At 34.9% G+C, this 12,043-nt stretch overlaps 1 protein-coding gene across 2 annotated transcripts in view; it reads right to left on the bottom strand.

Moving 5' to 3' along the window:
- Positions 1-12,043, bottom strand: part of grid1 (glutamate receptor, ionotropic, delta 1) — a 344,889-nt gene that overhangs the window by 50,115 nt on the left and 282,731 nt on the right. The gene's annotated exons all lie outside the window — the stretch shown is intronic.

The following is a 12,043-nucleotide window of genomic DNA, read 5'->3' as shown; positions in this document are numbered from 1 at the left end:
TATTAAATGAAATAGCACCATCGGCTAACATATCAACTTCACTTTTTTTTTTTTTACATTAAAATATCTTTCATGTTTCTTCATTAAAATTTCTCACACCAACTAATCTCTATTGAGTTATTTCTTTAATCTAAATTTGTTTAATGCTTTTCCAATAATAGTGACAACAGGTGACTTCCTGTTTCATTTCTAGGTGGTTTAGGGTTGTACTGAGGGTTACATCCATATTCATGAGACACAGCCTGCTGCCTTTGCTTGCTATTCTCCAGAGCAGTCAATGCTGAGGCAGACAGCAAGTCTCATGAGAAACACAGGATTCATATACTACCTGGCAATGCTGAGAGGTTACTGTCAGGTCAAAACTCAAGCAGCTTATATTCCTGACCACACATACTTGAAAACATGCCCCCAGTCCTTGTTCGTAGTTGGGTGCTGATCCGTGGGATGACCTGAAGACGGCTGTGGAAAAGAGGCTGGCAACGTTTGGAAGGTACAGTGGAGAGATATTATCAAGTCTTTTTTTTAAATGTTGATTGACTCCTTCCCAAGAAGCTGATACTAAATTTGAATCAAAAGCTGCTTTCATATAGAAGGATATTATAGTAGTAAATTCTTATGCAATCAGACTTTTTTTCATTCATTTTTTTCCCTGTGAATTTATGTTTTTTTTTGTTGATTTTTACAATGTAAATGTCACAGTAAACATGAAAATGTTTCAAGATTAGTTATCACGGCTTTAACTTTTTACTTGACAAAACCTGATACTTTAAATTTGATACAGATTTAAATGTTTATTATCCAAATTTGAATTCCAGTCTTTTCTTTTTTTCTTAAAACTTTGATTCACCTTCTATTCAGTGATTTTTCTCTGTTAGTTGAGAAGGGGCAAAAAAAAGTTATGACTTCCTTAGTTTTTCTCATCATTGTCGTCATTGCACAGTATGAGGTAAAGACTCCTCAGGAGGTTTTGTTCTCATCTATTTTTTTTCCACTGACTCTTCAAGTCCAGTCAGGTGGAAAGCATGAATATTCATGAGTTTCTGCGACACATTAATCAGACAAATTATGTCGCTTGGCTCACCGAGCTGAACCCCTATGTCCAAGTTAATAACCGATAGTGCCATCCAGTCCAGTGTTCTGTCATAATCCTTGGTGACATTTATATCAGAACTTGACCCAGTAATAAGACTGACCAACAGAATACAGACCTGAAAACATGCAACATCCATCTTGCATGTAAGAAAAAAACACATTATAGACCTCCTTTGAAAAATGCTCCAGGTATGAGCACCGCTGTAGTACCAGTGTATGTATTGTTCATTTCAAATTACTCAGTTATTTTAAGGATTCATACATGGTCTACAAGACATGGGGACCACTTTATGGATCATTAAACTTCATATTTTACAGTGCAAAGCTAAACAGCTAATGAGACAAATAACATTATTTTTGACACATGCAGATTAAACACAAGCTGCAGCTGAAAATTACAATTATCACCTAATTGCATCAGTTGAGCAGCTCAGATTGCTGAGAGCACCAATACAGAACAGTCATGTCTCAATGACAGCTGATTACAAAAATACATTAATCAAATCAAGTTTGGCTGACAGACAGGCTAAATTATCCTCCTTTTGCTGCTTATTTCATGCTGTTAATCTTTTATGAGCAATAAAGAAAAGAATACTGGTAATAATGGCAGTCTGTTAATTAAACGCTGGGGTATCTTTTTAAACTGCACACAGCTGAGCTGAGAGGCAGAGGGTTTAAAAAAAACAAAATAAAAACACAACAACATTGTGTTTGTGACATTAATAATTTGACTTCCTCCTGCCCACATAATTAAGAACTTCACTAGAACCTCTGTAGACTATTTCACAAAGAAAAACTCTGTATTAAATGAAGAACATTATAGGCAGAAGACACCCACACAACTGCAGGGTGACTTCAGCCAAAACCTTCTCCAGATCCGCTGCCAGACATACAACAACAGAATATGCTCCCTTCCTAAAGCTCTCTATATAACAGCTTATAAAAAAATAAATAAGTAAATAGAAAATAACAGTTTACATTTATGTTCTTTTTGGGATTAATAAATGTTTTTTTTTTTTTTTTTTCCTATTTTGACTTAAACGGAACTAAATTGAATTACTCCCACCTAAACGTCTGCAGAAATAATTTTTTTATTTTTTTTTTTACAGACAGTATTTTATCACTTTAAGAACTGCATCAGTAGATAACAGTATATGAAAGTTTTCTTGATTCTTTACACATAGTTATAGGCTAGAATCACAAAGGACAATATGTTTAATTTAGTTAGTTTTATGTCTTTTGAAGATACTAAGACAGCAAGCACGCATTAAACTACCTGCAGTTGCAGGTAGCTTTAAAAACATATATTTAAAATATATTTTAATGGTTATGAAAGATAAGTAATGATTTGGACATTAAAATTGTGAAATATTTATATCCTTCCAAAATTTATAAGAAAAATACGTAATGTTAACACAAACTGATGGTGACCTAACTATAAAAAATGGAATCCTATGTAAATGTTCTTTATTATTCCTCATTTGGGGTATTCACATCACATCATTTATTCCTATTTCATTTTGGCTGCTGGATGTCTAATTGATTTGTTTTTTTCAAATCCTCATTGCCTAGTCAGACATCACCTAGAGCAACTTTTTTTGGCCTTCCCATTTTAAAGCAATTACCGTAGAGCTCTGAGGATGAGCCAAGTCCTCTTTCTGTCAGCCTTTATAGGAAACCGTTCACATCTGTGGTTCAGGAGTTGGTTACCATCACTGTTAATATTTCAAATGAATGTTAGTTTTTAGTTTGGTTTGAAAAATAGAATACAGCCTTTTTTTCCCCCAATTTAACAAGATGCAAATGTGTAAATTTCAATACCTCTAATTATCAGAAAGTTAGTGACTGGATTGTTTAAACTGTAGTAGATCTTTCCATGTTCAGTTCCCAGAACATAGCCTATGTGAAATCTTAAAAATATATTTTCTGGCTTTACATTAGATTTTATCTACATAACCACAATATGAAATTAAACCATCACCCCTTTTAATTTAATACATTCAGGGCATGAACAAAACACATTTGTTTAATTTGTATCTGATTGCAAAATTTAAGCAATATATCATTTGAACATAGTTTGTAAATTTGGTCTCTGTAGATTGGCTAGGTTCTCCATGAATGTGATTATATCCAATTAGATTGGTTATTGGAAAGAACAATATTTTCAGATTAAATATTGTTCTGAAGATGATGTAATCTTAAGGAATTACATTCAACTGCCATCATGAATCAAAAATGCACTAGGTTTTCAGAGAAAAACAGCATCTTTAATGGTCTGTGACAGCTTATCGGTGTTTAAAAGGGAAACGTTTGTTTTTCTTAAACTTGAGAAACAAAATGCAATGTGTGAAAAAAACATTGCATAATTCATACACCTCAGCTGCTCTCTGTTTTTTTCTGATGCTTAATGCAGATGTCATCTCAAACACTTAAGTAGAAGAGAGCAGGAATCTCTTCTAAATTTTTAAGGAGAACTTCAGTGAAGAATTCAGTATGTTTATTTTGGACCAATCACTAATGAGTAGATAAAGGAACTTTTGACGTGCTAAATTAAAATACTCCATATGTGAAATGTGGTGAAACTGCCTAGGGAATGCCAGTCTGGAGTGTTATTTTCTTGTTCTACATAAACAAGAAACACTGTAAGCACCAGCTGCCCATTATAACATGTACATGTGCTTTTGTGAAGTCGTATCATATACAGAAATTTCTGCAGAGTCTCTAAGCTTTACTGCAGCGCTCACCAGCAGTATACAGTTGATTTCCAAATCTTAAACTAATATGTTTACTTTGTTTGGTTTATAAATTACCAAAAGTTATTCATGTTTCCTTTTCAGGATGTCTTTTCCTGTTTTAAAAAACTTCCAAATGCAAAACAAAGTACTTAAAAGTTAATCTATAGCTGCCAGACTGGTCACACAGCCTGAAGAAATGTCAAGATAAAGTCCTCTTTGCAGTACATCAAATTGCTGCTATTAAGTGACTTTTCCCTGGCAGAATGAGGCCCTTTAATAAGACCCTTGTGTGACAGCAATTAATTGAAAACCTCTTTTTTTTTTCTCTGTTAACATGTCAACATGACATTTCAATTACAATCTCCTTATACATAGCAACAGCTGAGCAATGAAAGTGGTGTAATTCCCCAGCCCATCCCTAGCTGGAGGTGTGTTCTTTATTTACTAATTTACTTAAATGTGCACACACTTCATGCTTATCAAACTGGAGAGAACGGTTCCCCTAGTTTGTTATAAAACCATCACTGGTTTCAAAAGTCAGCAGCACAAGTAGATAATCTGCAATCTGCCACTGTTGTAGCTGATATCTTTGACTTCTGTGGGTTTTACATTGATCAGCAACCATAATGTTGAGGGAGTACCACGTGCACATTAATTTCAACTGGTTTTAGCTATGCTTTGCATGTATCAGGGCTTCCCCATAGACCAGGGTTGTCAAACTGGTTCCAGAAAGGGCAGTGTGGCTGCAGGTTTTCTTTCCAACCAAGCAATGGCACATCAGACTCCAGTCATCTTAATAAGTGAGTCTAATCTGAACATGATGACTTGATGAGATGAATGGAGTCTGATGTGCCATTGCTTGGTTGGAAAGAAAACCTGCAGCCAAATGGTCCTCTCTGGAACCATTCTGACACCCATGCCATAGACAGATTCGATTTTCCTGTCAACAAAACATCAGAGACTAGAATATTTTTAAAAACAAATATACCATGGAACCTATTCCCAAACTGTAACGAAGTTTAACATACTTAATTGAAGTGGTAATGAATAGTAGAAATACATCAACACTTTATTTTCAGCCCTATGCAGAGCTTTAGACTTAGGTACTGGATTATAAACCAAGGATGTGAATCAGGGAGGTTTAAATAAAACCTTGCATTTATCATTAAAACTTTAACTTTCAATTGTTAAAGGAAATAATTGTACAGTTTTTGAGCTGCTACATGACGGACGGCATTAAAAAGACTAAATCACATTACACAATACTGCCATTTTTGTAGCAGAATGTTGGACACTTTGTAAAAATACGCAATTGACAGTTACATACAAATAAGCAGTGTGAGAGAAATATGACTTCTAACCCATTAGCATTTAATGATAACACCTGCCGTGAAGCTTAAAGGGCTGTCATTCATCTTAAGAAATCGGAAACTGCATTTGATCCTCAAGTTCAAAATCTAGAATATTGTCACCAATGAAATCTAACCAGAATTAATCGACACCAAACTGAATTTTTTTGTACACAGTATTGAGACATCTTTTCCCCCCCCCTTTCTTTCTTTTTAAGAAAACATTTCAATTAAGCAAGTACCACATTATATGGATCTTTTAAAAGTGGTCTAAAATATTTTACAGTGATGAAAGAATCATTTTATTTTGCTTTTTGATTTGCAAAGGATTATATTCTATATTCTTTCTATATTCTTTGTGAAAAACTGCTTTTAAAACCCATTCAAAACTGTTCAAACTTTCATTTCGTTCTTGTGAACCCAATATCAAGCATGCTGAAGTTTCTTTAAAGTAAGCAGCTTTGAACAAGGATGGGTTAAACACAGAGTCCAGGCTTCTTAAGCCTGCCATAATGTTAGGCTGTTCTGATCTCTGTACATCTTTGGGAACAGGCATACATAAAGCAACCAATATGCACAGAACTTTTTCCCATTGCATTTGGATAGTATACATACAGAGTGACCTCCAGAAATGCAGTGAAAAGACCCCAGCTCAAACATTTTAACTTTGTGAATAGCTTGTTGATATGAACAAAAATTCAGCATTCTTTTATTTGAATAAAAATATATGTTTTCAGATTGTTTGGAGGTAAACTCAAACACTATAGTTTGTAGCAGAAATCTATACTTTACACCAAACAGGTGACTTAGAATAAGATGGCTTACAGTATTATGCAGAGGTGGCAAATTGCATAAAATGAATTCCTTTACAGAATACTTTCAGCCCAGAACAGAATAAGCCAATGATTGATTTATACAGTTATGACAGTAACAAGTGATACTGGAAAAAGGTCAATTGTAAGCACAGCAAAAACCAATATCTATACTTGCACAGCTGCTGAGGATTTCATCATTGTGAACGAGAATGAATAACAGTAAGTCAGCATGTTTCAGTATAATGCTGGGGACATATTAACCTCACTGATAACTGAACATTTAGATAAGATGGTTCATAAAGAGGGTTCAATTTCAAACTCATAATCACCAAACTGGATGTCTCCCACGGTTACCAGTTTTGAGTCAATACATAAATTCTGACACTTAAATGAGATTTCTGCATGGATGCTCACAGTGGTTAATAACATCAAGCACCTCAAAATCAAACCTAGACGTGATAGCAGTGAATTTATTTAGCCCTTTCCATATATGAGAAAATTGAATGATTCTTCACTTAACAGACACTTTCTTAAGTAATACACCTACTAATCACCAAGAGTGTACAGGCAGAGATAGCATCAGAAAAATAGTTTCCATCTCAGTGGCTCAATAGGCAGTTACCTATCATCAGTCATATCATGACTGTCTCCTTCCACTGTGTCACAGCTGGGACGGGCACCTAATCCATCAAACATTTTCAAGTGTCACTGTCCTGCCTTAAAAAGGGGAAGAAAACAACAACAAATCCTTCCACGATACTCGATCCATCTGAATCAACGAGACGTTGTCAGATGTGGATCGCTGTGCTGGCAGCTGAAGCAGCCTGGTTTTTTTGGCTGGTTTTACTGAGATGCATGTCCGTCTATTATTCCTGTGCTCTTTGGATCTCATCACATTCTGCTGCACTTCATTGGAAACTACTTTAATGCTTTGCACTTTTTTTGGCCAGTGTCTCTTTGGGGGAATAGGTTTAGGACTGAAGGTATAAAACGTTGGCCTTCGATTTTACTACTTTGGTTTAAAACCAAGCAGAAGCTACAACTGGATAGAGAAGAATTTGCTGCCTTAAATCAAATACTATACACGTTATATATAAAGGAATCTCAGTGTTAAATAGTTGTCTTACAAATTCACAAGAAAAGGGTTCACATTTATCTTATTTTTCAGGATTTTTTACTCATATTTTCAAGCAAAAATCTAACTTTTCAAAGATTCAACACTGAAAATGTATATTTTTCTGGCTTACGTAAATTAGATATTTTATATGCAATGTTTTAAAGATTGAAACTTCTTTTTAAGTTCACTATGATTTTCTTGATGCAGAGGAGACAGGCCTGATCATAGAGTCTGGTAAATAGATTTTGCTTGTTGTTGCCTTTTTGCCACATATGTTTACCAATTCTCAGTACATTGCAATATCAGATAAAGTAACTGGTGCAAATAAAGTTTATTATTTTCTTCAAAAACTGAACCAACATGCCCCTATGTAAAAAGTTAGGCTTACTATACACATGGTTACAGCCAGCATCTAGTGTTTGCAGGAAAAGGTAGTGACTTGTTTCCATTATAGTGCAAGACTTTTGGCTATCATTTTCCAGAAATGATTTTTGGCCTAATTTTCAGACATGGTATCTACCTATTTCTGATAATTTTTTCAGAGGTGGACCTGCTGGTATGCTTTAGCCTTTGAGTGCTTGAGGTTCATGAACTGGTGGTCAGGCATTTTCTTGCTACAGAGGACAATTTATGGTCACATCAATTATGCAAAGTCTTACAGGTCCTGCATCAGCAAAACAGCAACAGTCCATCCCACGTTTATCACCCTGTTGAACTGTCCATATGTTCTTGTTCTGAATTGCTGTTTTAGTTTTATGCCTCATTTATTGGAACCTACACCTGCCAAATTTTTATTTTTGTCACACCGATTCGGAGGTTATTTTCAAAAGTTTTGTCAGATTAGTGAGCCAGCTCTTTGTGGTCTTCTTATTGCACTTTTCTTTTTGTTTAAAAACTTTAAAAGGGCTGGGTTTGGCTCCTTATAGTGCTTTTAGCCAACCAAAAACGATGGTTAATCTTAAATAAGATATAATTTCACAATGAGGCTGGTTTCGAAAACATTTCCCCTTAATAAAAATCATCATGCATAAACCAGATTTTGTATCTACTCTGGGTACAAGTTCATGGCAGCAAGTTCATGGTTTTTACACCAATCCTCAGTATCAACAAACTAATAGTCTGTCTTTGTCAGTAATTATACCGCATGTCTGGTTGATGCTACCAACTCAGCTTGCTCATCTTTGTCTTAGGATATCCAAAAAGTTTCAGAAATAACTTAAACTTCCAAGGCTCTTTGACAGGGTCAAGCATCTGGTGAGGTGAAGAATGTAGATATGCTTGAGCACAAGGAAACAGTTTATTAGCTGATCATTGTGTTTTGGCTTGTGGCCTTCATGTGTGACCCTAAGTTCTTTTGTAGTACTTCAAGCGTTGCTGCAGTCCTCACCTCCCTGTTGTTTGAGTTCAGACCAACAGCCCAATTAAGTGATATAACACCAAGTCTCTAAAAGGTTTAAAGCATAGTATTTAGTTTATAAAGAAGGGGGAATCTCTTTTGTGGAAGTACTCAATAACTGAAAGTCCACCCCCCAAAAAATCGCTATAAATTATGTCCAGAATTTGACTACATGGGGTCCTTAGGCCAATGGGAGCTCAAGAACCTGATTTACAAAACGAATCAGAATCACTTGGTAACAAGTCTAGTATAACTGTATCACAGCCATGAGTAAAGGAGCAACTGTCACCTGGGACTGAAATAGTTTACAGGAGGATAAAATCATTGGTAAATGTTATTCCCATTCGGGAGCTAAACTGAACCGGGCTTTAAGGATTTTTATATACTATAAACAAGTAGCAGTATCTGTGTTCATTAAATTATGACATAGTACGAAAGGAGTCGTTCCTATAGATGCAGTTTATAAATTGGTTTACAAAGAGTGCTTGCAGCTTTCTCACAAGTTTGAAATAATTAGAAACTACATGCAGTCTTTCTTTGCCATAAGCCATATGAGAAAGTTCTTTGATATTTAATCATTGGTTAATGAAAATATATTATCTTTACACCTTCATTTAAGAATCTGTTCCCCTTTGAGATAAGCAGGCATGGTGTATAAATCATTTAGTTTTGTATATCCTTGGATTTAATGTGTTTCATGCTTTAGTAGAAGATGAAAATAGGGACAAATGATCAAAAAAGGCTTCTAAGCACCTTAGAGTTTCTATGCTTTTTCTTTTGCACATGGGAAAAGATCTGAAGGCTAAATGCTGTGAGAAGCACCATTCTCCAAGAGCAGTTATTGAATTTTGTTGTTAATCTCCCCAACATCTCTGTATTATTCTCATTTCAAGGTGTTTGTTTGCTTCATGGCTGGCTCATCTAGGCTGACAAAATGAAAAGCAAGGATAGAGAGGAAGAATAGGGGAGAACAAAGAAAGGTTGTGCAGAAATAAGGCCAACAACATTCAGTTGGGATGGGCAAAGATAATTAGTTCATAAAATGAGTTAAGAAAATAAAGAAAAGGACAAGATAAATTATACCAAGTAATCATATTTCTTATTTGAAACTCTACATTCTAGCTAGAAATGTATCTATAGACATAAAATAAACGGACAAATAATATATTAATAAAAACAAGCAATTATTACAAAGTTTCATAAATTTTACTGCATCCATTAGCCACTCTATTATTTTTTTTATTTTTAACAAACTATGCCTTTATATTGATATATTTCTACAGTATTTCTTTCTAACAAGGATTTTTTTTTTCTCTTGTGCTGTATGGCCTTAATTTCCCTACTGTAGTGTTCTATTCTATTCTATAAATTCTGTAGGTATGAAATATTTTAAATAAAAGTTTAAATAGTTAGTTAAAAGTCTAAAACTAATCAAATCTATGGTTACTCCCTTTTCAAAGCTAAAGAAAAATCCTTTTAAAAGATGCCAGTGTAAATACTGAATTTTCTCTGCAACTACCTAAATGAGCTGTGATGATTAGCTGACTAAAGGTCTCTATTTTCCTAGCTAACAAGAAGGAGACATATTTTNGCGCAGAACCCTCAAACTCCCAGGCCTCTGGTAGAGGACCCGAGCTTGAGGATGACACATACCACCCCACGAGGAGTGAGAAAACAGTTTTTTTTATATATATATATATATATATATATCCCCCAACATCTATATGTATCTATATCTATATATAACATCTATATATATATATATATATATATATATATATATATATATATATATATATATATATAAAAGAAATTCTATCTCTAGGTAATACAGTTTTAAAAATACAGTGAGCAAGCTATGGTAGGCATCCCCAGCTCTGATAAACAGCAGGATCTATTTCAGTGATTATCAGTCAGTGATTATCCAGTTACTGTCAACTTGTTATATATGTTACTTTACAAATGGCAGAACTGCAAAAGGACAAATATTCTGTCCATATTTACTTAAGAAATGCAATTAGTTTGTATCTATACTGTTCAAGTATATTTCTCCTCAAGATTCCATATAATAATGATCTTTTATTTATTATAAATAAGTAGCTGATAGGTACACGTTAAATAAAACCATTTCATAAAAAATTGCTGTTGCTTTTTGCCTTAAAGGACATTAATTTTATGCCCCAATTTGTATACATAACCTACCATAAAACTGGCAATTCTATTCAAGTTATAATAGCCCAACAATCTCATAATGGTGATACTATCAGTGCATATATAGCAAATATATTAATTTAGAGTAACCAATATGGTTCTGTTTCTTTTATTCTAATAATCCCAGTGTCCCTTTTGCTCTGACAGAGCTTTTGCACCTTGCTTGCTAAGTATGGATCAGCTGTGGGCAAGAAGGGCAAAGAGAGTCTTTCAAAAGTCAGATTAAAGTCATTTTAAAAGACAGGTTTAGTGTAGGCGACCCCTAATCCTTCTCTCCCTTAACATTTTTGTGTGATTTCTTAAAAAACTTTATGTCAGATAATCTTTTTCTTTTTAAAAGCTGCTTTTTGCCACTTTAGGTTTATTTCAGGTCATATCTCAATGACAAAGGCTAGTTTTTGTGACCCCCTGTCACTTTAAAATGTCTTGTTTGCCTTCAGGTTTTATTAGTGAAACCTTTTGAAAATTTTGGAATTATTGAAGTTATGGACTATTGAAGCAGGGCTTTTCAGATCTTGGCAGATGATGATGATGATGATGATGATTAGCGCTGCTTTGTGATTATATTCTGAGAGAGCTCTTCTCTTCACTGTGAAATAAGACTTTACATTTAGTTATCACTTGCTGTTAGATAAGTTACATTGTAGCCATAGCTGGCCAGAAGAAAACTGACAGAAGTAAGGCTGCCTTACAACCGGTACCACTGGATCCTCTTAGAACCAACAGCAAGCAAGATGCCTTAAATGTTTTACTGAAGGAAACAATGATAGGGCCTGAAACAGAGGATGAACCCCCACCTCCTAAGCAGCTGTTGTCCCATTACTGGTAAAGCAAGAAAACAGTAAAGATCTTTAAACAAAGACAATAAAGTAAGCAACTGCGTTTTAAGGGATAATTTAAACGCAGTAAGTGAGCCAGCCTGTCTAATCTACGGTGGCAGATGGGGTCAGCAACTAAAAATGCTTGGTCACTTCTTAGCCTGTTTGACTTCTGGATGGTAAACAGTCACAGATTTCTTGACCAGAGAGAGTGGGATGATTTATAAAAATGTAAAAAAAAAAACATTTTCTCCAGATGGACTAGTAGCTAGCCCACACTGAGATAACAAAACATAACAAGAGTATAGTAATGAAGAAAATGACAGCAGACCCAACAGCTCAGACCAACCAAAGGCAGCATTTAATGCAACATGGCTTCCTGGCTTTAACATCTGAGTAGGGCCACAAATAGGCTGAATCCCAAACCGCCCCCTAACCACTACCCCTTAACTACAGAACGTCACTCCCAATGAAGTCAAACATTCAGCTGTGGAGAGCGCCTCGATTGAA

The sequence above is a fragment of the Cyprinodon variegatus genome, unplaced genomic scaffold (genome assembly GCF_000732505.1).
Source record: "Cyprinodon variegatus isolate N-32 unplaced genomic scaffold, C_variegatus-1.0 Scaffold106, whole genome shotgun sequence".
NCBI lineage: Eukaryota > Metazoa > Chordata > Actinopteri > Cyprinodontiformes > Cyprinodontidae > Cyprinodon > Cyprinodon variegatus.
Note: the sequence above shows the minus strand (reverse complement) of the source record. Positions and strands in the feature narration are given on the sequence as shown.